The sequence below is a fragment of the Mytilus edulis genome, chromosome 5, assembly GCF_963676685.1.
Source record: "Mytilus edulis chromosome 5, xbMytEdul2.2, whole genome shotgun sequence".
Taxonomy (NCBI): Eukaryota; Metazoa; Mollusca; class Bivalvia; order Mytilida; family Mytilidae; genus Mytilus; species Mytilus edulis.
Window position 1 is genome coordinate 11,688,973 of NC_092348.1, and position 10,529 is coordinate 11,699,501.

At 30.9% G+C, this 10,529-nt stretch overlaps 1 protein-coding gene and 1 long non-coding RNA gene across 3 annotated transcripts in view; one reads left to right on the forward strand and one right to left on the reverse strand.

Moving 5' to 3' along the window:
- LOC139522956 (riboflavin transporter 2-like) overlaps positions 1 to 10,529 on the forward strand; it is a 76,829-nt gene that overhangs the window by 28,553 nt on the left and 37,747 nt on the right. The window lies entirely within an intron of this gene.
- Positions 3,234 to 7,168, reverse strand: LOC139522957 (uncharacterized). Its single transcript, XR_011664535.1, has 4 exons — positions 7,081 to 7,168; positions 6,256 to 6,456; positions 5,339 to 5,439; positions 3,234 to 3,475 (listed from the first exon to the last, which is right to left on the reverse strand). It is a non-coding gene; the product is annotated as an uncharacterized lncRNA (long non-coding RNA).

The following is a 10,529-nucleotide window of genomic DNA, read 5'->3' on the forward strand; positions in this document are numbered from 1 at the left end:
GTAATCTGAACACTCCACAAATATCGGTACAAATTTGAATTAAACAAACAGCAATCTGCACCGTAAAACTCAATTCAAAAGGAGTCTGTGTCCGATATTTGAACATGTAACAGAAGAAACTAAGCAAAATGGCAATCTAATCAACATAAGTTATCAAAGGACTAATTATTACCAATTACTTACATGCCAGCTCCAGACTTCCTTTAGTCTTACTGAAAGGTATGAAAAAAGAATATCGAGCACAATACCTCCTGTTATTGGTCTAGAACCATATCCTCGTAAATATATGAGAAGAACATAACTCAAATAATGCCAACTAATAGTTTTAGAATAAAATAGTTTATTTCCTATGCAAAGACCCTATAAGTGAATCAGTTTTAAATCCAACAAATGATATTTTTGATGAGTGTGATTTATATACCAAACATGATTATACAACCATTAAATATGTACAGCATTATGGATATTTTCGTTTAATAAAATATCTTTACAAAGGGTAGCCTATTTCAAGATTTTTGAAATTTTGGTTTCGGTTTTTTCCTTGCTATGGAAGAAGTCGAGAAAGCTAGACAAATATGTGCAGTTTCCGTTGATAGCTTCATCAATAACTTGTTCAGTTTTTGATTAATTCAGTATCGGAGAAACCACTTATAATAGACCATCAAATGGCAATGACATTAGATTAAAAGTTGTTTGAACATAGGCAATTTTCTTTTGAAATTATACGACCTTGTATTCACTCTCATAGTCTATGTACTTTGAAACTTTTAATTTTAATGTTAAAATTTGTGATAATGTCATTTTACGGAAACCACTTTTGATAAATGAAGGATATTTGTATGCAATTTGTTATCATTGTCATATCATATCTGACAAACGGTACTTGACAACTGGAAGGCCTATAAAAGTACATTGCTCATTCTAGTAGACTGGTTTGAAGTTGATCAATCTGTGTCAAAATAAGGCAACAGTAGTATACCGCTGTTCGAAAGTCATAAATCGTTTGAAACAAAAACAAATCCGGGTTACAATCTAAAACCGAGTGAGACACATCAACTATCAGAGGTAAACAACAAAAAACAGAAACACTGAAGTGAACAAAAATCAAACGACAAGGCAACACATACAGACACGAACTATAGGATAACAACTGCCATTTTCAAGATCGAAGAAAATATCATACCATCCAGTATCCATATCTGCCCTTATCCAAAGTTCACTGGGACAAATTAAAGTAACTTGCCTTTGGTTTATCTCTTTTAGCGGAGGTTCGATGTAAATACTGCTTTATATTAGAACAGAAAAAAATCTTCCTCGGTGTATTTTTGTTGGAGTCGGTGTAGTTCTTCACAAAGTAAAACAAACTTGTACTGATGTTCTAAGGAATGATTTTGTTAGTATCTACGATTTTGTATTTTGTAGAAAAAGCCTTGTTTAATGAGGCGACATAAAAGTTCTTGTAATTCAGGTTGAAGGTTTAAAAGTTTAAAGGTATATACTACAATATGATATTGATATTATTAATGAATCATTCTTGTCCATTCGTTTTTGATGCGTTTTGTTTGATTTTGCCATGTGATTATGGACTTTCCCAATTGATCTTCCTCTAAGTTCAGTATTTTTGTGATTTTACTTTTTTTTTGACATGCTATATATGAAAACACATTTCATCAACTTTCCGTCACAATGGGCTTGTTTTAGAAGATGCAATTTGTTTGTGTTCCATATTGCTGATATAATGATGGTAATTGCCCAGGATTATTTATGTACTTATCTAATTTTTTCAAGTACTCGTCTCACTAATAAGTTGTAATTGAAATTGAAATAGCCAGTGTTCGTGAATGAGCATGATGTATATTGTAAATTGTTAACTGCTATAGTGCTGGTTCTGACGTACTTGCATCACCAGCCATTTGGTACAAGTAGCAACATTCCAGCAGCACCTGTATACGGGATATGTATCCCCCAATTGATCCGATATTCCCGTGCTTGTATTTCCTATCATGATTTTCTTGATAGAGGGTTGCTGCTCACAAGGAAGCTATTAAATCAAGAGTTCCAAATGGTAAAGTTGAAATCATCCATTCGTAAATTTTACGGACACCATCACGAGTTGGTTGACCGTTATCAAATAATCGTTTCACATATGATATCGGATATGTTCCTTACGTCGTAACTACAATCCCGTCCCCTTTCATGAATGTGACATTCCGAATAAGACTATTTACCGGATTTGGAGCAGGATCTGCTTACCCTTCCGGATCACCTGAGATCACCCCTAGTTTTTTGTGGGGTTCGTTTTGCTTATTCTTTAGTTTTCTATTTTGTGTCTGTTTGTCTTTTTCATTTTTAGCCACTGCGTTGTCAATTTATTTTCAGTTAATGAGTTTGACTGTCCCTCTGGTATCTTTCGTCCCTCTTATATATAAATCTTTGAATTTTTCGGAAAACTAAGGATTTTCTTATCATATATTTTACGTTAGCCGTATTTGTCACAACTTCTTGGAATTTTGGATCCTCATTGCTCTTCAACTCTGTACTCGTTTGGCTTTATAAATATTTAATATGAGCGTCACTGATGAGTCTTGTGTAGACGAAACGCGCGTCTGGCGTACTTATAATTATAATCCTGGTACCTCTGATAACTAATTATATAACATTGAATATTTTTGTTTGGTCCTGTTTTGTCATTTAGCTTTTCAAGTGTTTCGATTTCTTTTTACGTCCTTGGCTTTCAGCGTTTATGATAAAGTTCATTCTAAAAAAGTTCTTCGGACGTATAAAATTTATAAAGTATTATTGTCACTCTAAAATCGTATATAATAGACAAGCTTCCAAATTTGTGTGTTGCAGAGACTTTAAATAAAGTTTAATTTCTGTTTCATTTAATCTAAATTTCCTTTATAATTTTATCACAAAAATTATTATTGTTGTAGCTTAATTTCCTTTATCGTTGCGGATTAATCTAAAAATAATATGTTAGTGCTTGTACAAAAATTATAGTAGAAGTAGAAGTTTTTTTTTATTTATATGCAATCTCAAACTATATTTACTTGATATTTATAGATAAAAAGTTAAGTTTCTGCCCGCAGATATAACTAGAATTTCCAATTATTATAGCTTTTTTTTTTTATTTCTGTTCAGTTGTACGCATATGACTAAATGAAACATGAATATAAAAAAATATTTTAGAGCTGCATGTAAAATTTTTAATAATGACAGACAGACAGACATACATACATACTTTTATTACAAATTTACATACAGATATACCTTTATGTCATATATACAATATCATACAACAGTTATATAAGAAATATCAAAACGCAATGATTTCAAACATTTCATACAAATGCATAATCCCGTTCACCAAGCGTAAGCATCGAAGCGAGTCCTGAAGCACAATTCTTAAGAGTTCTTGGTTCTTTATAAAATATATTACCGTGCACTAATCTGGTTACGAGGTTCTGTAAATCTGCATTTAAAATAAAGAACAGCATAGTTTAAAGATCTACTTATATCTTGTTATATTATATAGATATAGGAAGATGTGGTATGAGTGCCAATGAGACACATCTCCATCCAAGTCACAATTTATAAAAGTAAACCATTATAGGTCAAGGTACGGTCCTCAACATGGAGTGTTGGATCACACCGAACAGCAAGCTATAAAGGGCCCAAAAATTACTTGTGTGAAACTATTCAAACGGAAAAACCAACGGTCTAATCTATATTAAAAAAAAACGAAAACGAGAAACACTTATGAACCACATAAACAAATGACAACTACTATTTTTCATTAAATTTTCTAATCTTTCTATATAAACAACTAACTGAGACATTTTCTAAATCGGACTCTAACAAAAAAAGATCAGAACGAATTCATTTACACGTTTGCTGTGTTTTTGTTTTAAATCTTAAACTTTACCATCATCTTTATATATAACCTTAGAGATATATTTTTAATTTACTTTGGGTACAGTAATAAGGTGTGGAATGTGGACATGTTTTAAATTTGACCAATGAACGATAGTATATGTGTCGCATTCATTGCCAGTCCTTTATTTGTATTGCTCGGACAAACCAATCATATAAAAAATAAGATTTGGTATGATTGCCAATGAGACAACTATCCACAAAAGAACAAAATGACACAGACATTAACAACTTTTGGTCACCGTACGGCCTTCGATAATGAGCAAAGCCCTTACCGCATAGTCAGCTATAAAAGGCCCCAATAGACAATGTATAACAATTCAAAGGAGAAAACTAACGGCTTCATTTATGTAAACAAAAAGAACGAAAAACAAATATGTAGCACATAAACAAACGACAACCACTGAATTACAGGCTCCTGACTTGGGACAGGCACATACATTAATAATGTGGCGGGGTTAAACATGTTAGCGGGATCCCAACCCTCCCCCTAACCTGGGACAGTGGTGTATTTTTCAACAATATATATATGTTTATAGATTATATGACAATACATTCAAAAGAGACGCAAAAGATACCAGAGGGACATTCACACTTATGAATCGAAAATATTCTGACAGTGCAATGGCTTAAAGAAAAAAGACAAGCAAAGCTTGACCAAATTAATTTAGTTTTTCAATGCAATCTATCAGAATATTTTTTCCAAATTTAACACTATGAGTTTCGGGGAAATTCGAGAAATCAATATTTTATTTTTGTCACCTGCTTGGCCTGAAAAAAAACCCTTGAAGTACAATGGTCGTTCCCATATAAAAGAGATACGGTCTAACAAATAATAAAAAACTTAGAGTGTATGCACTTATTTACGTCTATAAGAGTTCGTAAGATGACACGAACTATTCTTTTTATTGATTATAGTTTTAAAATAATAGCTTTCACAACTTTTCAGTTCTGAACCCAAAAACATGATTTTCGTTGGAAGTTGGTATTTTGTTTGATCTGCTGTGCTGATATATTGTTGTTTAGTGATTCCTATTTCATTTTATGTATTTAATATTCTCGTTTTTTTAAAAGTAGATCAATATTTTTACATATGTAAACAGTTTATTTGGTATAACGCATATTTTTGGATTAAAAATCGTCGAAAAAAATGTGAATTTCGTGATTGATTTTGGAATTATGATTCTTATCCTGCTTTATGACAGAAAATGGAACAGTGTTTTTTCTTCTCTACATGTTTTTGCGATAAATTTTGAATTTCTTGAGAAAAAAAACCTACTCTTTTAAAAGTTCTCAATCGATATTTTGTCAATCCAAAGTATGACCCAATCTGACAACTGACCCACATGCATTAACGGTAAATGTTTTAAATTCTGATATGCATAATAACAGTTACATGTACCTTAATATTTGTAGATAATCTGCTTTACGGTAGGGCGAGTCTACACGACAAGTCTGTTGTATCAGTCGTAGCATAATGGTAAACATATGAAACAAGGTTGTCTGAAAAAGATAAGGCAATACCTATATATTAGATCCGCGTTTCCGTCCTTTCATCTGTAGATAATATTGTTAACGTTTTCTTCTCTTGAATGCATGAACTATTTGCTATTTGACTTCCGGCAAGTAACCGTAAATGGATCATTTTCACATGATAGATAACGTGAGTCAGATATCAAATTTAATTTTTTAAAAGTAAGGATATCTTTTTCATTATTACACCTGTAACAATAATTATAAAGGATGACATTGAAGTCATATGCAACCAGTGACTGATGAATAATAATGTGTATCCTATTCTTGAACCAATGCATGTATATATTATAAACTTAGTCTTCTGTGCACGATTTTATCATCTTTTACGCATCCATATCGTTTAATCGCCATTGTTTTTTTTTCTCTTGGTCTAATTTGATGTGAAAATATAACAGCTTATACTAGCATGGATATTGAGCACGTGTATAACATGTACAATTAAATATTTTACTTCAATGACAGATCCATATATATTGCGATCAGCGGATTTTTACGAGAAAGGTAACGCTGAGTTCACTGCATACTGGAAACATTGAATTGTTTACTGGATGCAAACAATTAGAAAAAAAGTAAATGTCTTCTTAATTTGGACAAATTATAGAGTTTTCTTGAGAAAAACGGATATTTTCATCCGTTTTATAACAAAAACAACCCATTTAAATAAGTTTTAAAAAACATATGCATATTTTTTTCTAATTTGAAGTTTCATATGATTTTAAAGTCAACCTTATTTGCTAACAATTAAATGATCGTTGTTTATTACATCAGATTTAATCTACTCACCAAATGTTTCTGTGCCCTGTATCGAAGTTAACCCTCTGTTTGTCCAATGAATTAAATAATTTCTAACAACAGTATTATGCTCTTTGTTGAACAGGTTATCTGTTTTGTTTTCATTCATGACTAAAACAAACCCTCCTGCTTCACTGGACGATTTCCGTATCAGAAATGATCCTACCACTTTGTTTTTAATTCTTTCAATTGCTAGAAGAACCAAATGTCAAGAGTCATTATTGTCCGAAAAAGCAAATATATGAAACTATGAACAAAAGAGTGCATGTACGTTATATCTTATTAAAAATAGTTAAAGTATAAGATTTGTTTTCAAACTTAATCCTCATTTCATGATGCAATACAAATAAAAACAACGTATCTATTAATGACTAATTCGCTTTTCATGTGTTAATTATTTTACTGTTTTCCTTATGTGAACTTATATCTATTCTTTTACTTTATTTTCAACTCTAACTATGTCTCCCATAAAATTCAATCTTTACAAATATGTTTTTTTTACAAATGAGATACCAATAGATGAAATAAAGAAAATATTGGTTTACAGTTTGAGATAATGCAATTTAAAGCAGACTTTGTAAGGGAATTTTTAAGGAGGGAAAAAGGGGGAAACAGGATATAAACGCACAAAACAAGTAAAAAGATAGAAAAGAATGTAACACAAACCAGTTGTTTTGAAAAAGGTCATAAAATCAATTCATATCAATCCGAAACATAAACTTAATTTACTTGTACTGTTGTGGCGGTAGTACCTGTTCATTTCAAATAAACCTTGAAGTTCGAAAATTATTACTTTAAATAATTTTAGTGTCAAACCTTCGTCTCTGGAAATATCAGGAAAGTACCAATAATGCCTTATTGCTTGAAACGATTCAGTGCTCAAATTAACCCCACGTCTCAAATCTAAAACGTTAAATACATTTATAAATGATAATAACAAACTGAATGATTTTAAATATAGCTCTGGCTATTCTCATACAATATGGAGTCCAATTCAATACTCAATTTACAAATATATTTAATTATTGTAATCTAATGGTGTTTAAATTTTAATATAAGTAATGTTAATTGATTTTAATAAGTTGATTTCGCGCACTCGAGTAACATTTACTAACAAAGATCAGAGTAGTATGTTGTTAAACGCATACTAACCAATATAGGCTTCAATGGAATATATAAACACTATCAAAATTAACCGTTTCTGTCGTTACCTCATGGGAGATGTCCGTTGTTATTCTATGTTTAACATCTTGTAATGTATACTGTTATCATACTATTTATTTATATAAGTTTCTGAGTGTTCTTGCGTTTATAAGTACTATATTCCTGTCACGCAATGTTTTGTACAAGTTATATTTTATATAACATGATTACTTGCACACAAAATATATATCCCATGTGAAACGAATTTGTTTACTGTTATGGAATATCTGTTTCACAGATGACAATTGTTATGCTGATATTCCGAACCTAAATCTCGTCCTCTCCACAACACCCTTAAATATGTATTTTGTTTTAAAATTAAATCAAAAGTAAAGCTTGTTACACAGTAGTAGAAATTATGTTTTTTCAGACTGAGGCAATATCATGTATAAGATACGTGTTATTATATTTATGTTATTACTTACCAACTTTTGGAAGATTTAATGTACATGGTAGTATACCTTGTGCTTTTGTATGTTGGAATACTAGTGATCCGATGGTGTCTAAAATATAAATCAAAACAATATTGCAGAATGAGTTTGTTAATATCTATGATAAGAAGTATTGATGAAGTACTCTAGAATATGACTGCTGAGTGTGAATTCGAATTTCTATAAGACTTGTCCCGGTTTTTTTTTATTCACCGTTCATGTAATGTAATTTTAGCGGCATATTTAACATTGCCATAATTTTTTTCTTCTTAAAATGTCCGGCACCAAGTCAGAAATATAGCAGTTGTTATCTTATAGTTCGTTTCGGTGTACGTTGCATTGTCGTTTGGTTTTTATTGCAAATCAGTGTTCTGTTGTTTCTCTGTTTTTCTCTTATAGTTTACGTGTTTCTCTCGGTTTAAGTTTGTAACGCAGATTTGTTTTCTCTCAATCGGTTAACAACCTTTGAACAATAATACTACAGTTGTCTTTATTGAACATGTTTCGATTATTTTAGATTTGTTGAGGTATTCACCAGTCCTCTTCGATTATTTCGTAATCGATTGACACCTTGTGAAAAGTCCAATCACAAATACACTGAACACCGAGGAAAATTCAAAACGGAAAGGTCCTTATTAAATGTAAAAATCAAAAGCTTAAGCACATCAAAAGAATGGATAACAACTGCCATAAATCTGACTTTGTACAGGCATTTTCTGAACTGCTGATAAATTCTTCAATTGAATATCGATAATGTTGTCTGGTGCATGATTATTTTTTTTTACAGAAATCAACTCTTTAAAAAACCAGAATAGAAAAAAAAATCAAGGATGTTATCAAATCCAATCCATTAGTCAATTAAAAAAAGACAATCCCTTAATCACAAGAAAATAATGAAACAGAAAATTACTATTCACTTAATTACGGAATTTGTCTTGGAAGAGTCAACATTTAATCTAAATAGGTGTCAGGCTCAATAAATTATGTGCCATATATGATTATTGATCCTATACTACACAAGCATATATAGAAAAGCTTTTTTTCCTTTCAATAAATTGAAATATTTTAACAACAAAACTTTGAATGGAAAACATAAAAAAACCGAACCGATGTGCACCACAAAAAAAAAAGGAAATTACGTATGCGAAAAGTGAATTTTATGACTTAACATCGGGCATTATGCATTTATTTGTATTGATATCGGAATTTCAGCCATTGAGTTATCTTTCTTAATGTCTGTCTATACAAAATATCAAACATCGATGCATTGCTTGATTCTATTTCTACAAGAACACACCCCGAAATTGCAGGCATTTAGAGCATAAATAGAGGTATGTTAACTGTTGTAGGATAAATTTTGTAAATATTTTATGACTGGAGAATTCCAGGAAAGATATAAAAAAATGATTGGTACTTGGGGACAGGCCATTTTTTTTTAGCAATGCCCTTTTTTTTCAAAATCCGTTATTTTTTTGTTTTCAAATGATTTCAATTATTTGCGTTTTCCTGTATGAACAGACATATGTACTCTTCTCATTTGTTTTTTGTGCTTATAAGAATCCATTGTGACGTCATAATTGACATTGAAATATCATACTAAGTACAGATTTGTAAGACGTACGAAAACATATATCTAACCATACTATAATCTCTATATATAAATATATGATACCCGTTTCTAGTAAACCAAGACTTAGTCTTGATAGTAAATAGCAAATACACTTTTTTCATAGTATATATGTATTTTCATAGTGTACAGAAAAAGCGAAAATAATTGTCCTGTCCCCAAGTACCTGCAAAAATTTATGTGTAATTTTTAAGTAGTTTTAAACAGCGAGGAGAGCAAATGCGACTATGCATGGTACCTATAGAATGCAAAGGCATGATTATTAGGTTATTGTTGAAGGAAGAGAAACGGCACACACAATAAGGTCTCCTCATTCAATAGTATAGATAGTTCGAAAGTTTTGAGTTTCATAAGATACATTATGTGTTTTTAAAATATCGTACGTTCCATATTTTGAATTAGCGGGTTGTTAGAATAGTTCCAACTGAATGTGCCATATATTATTCCGTTAACTGTTGTATAATGAATTTTTGTAAACATTTTTATGACTGGAGAATTTAAGAAAATGTAGCAATAGTCTTCCTCATTAAATAATATAGATAGTTCGAAAGTTTTGAGTCTCATAAGATACATTATGTGTTTTTAAAATATCGTACGTTCCATATGTGGAATTAGCGGGTTCTTAGAATAGTTCCAATTGAATGTGTCATATATTATTACGTTAAATGTTGTATGATGAATTTTTGTAAACATTTTATGACTAGATAATTTAAGAAAATGTAGCAATAGTCATTGGTTCTTGGGGACAGGACCAATCCACCATTATCTAGGTGGCGTGAATCAGATGTGGATACTTAAAAATTCAAAAGATCTTTTAGAGTACATACAATCTAACTCTCTTTCATCTTGTAACAGTATTAAAACATTTGACTTTTCTACCCTGTACACAAGTATTCCACATTCCAAACTAAAAGACAAATTGAAAGAGTTGATATTACTTTGCTTCATAAAAAAGAATGGCCAACGTAGATACAAGTATCTTGTCTTAGGGAGGGATAAATCCT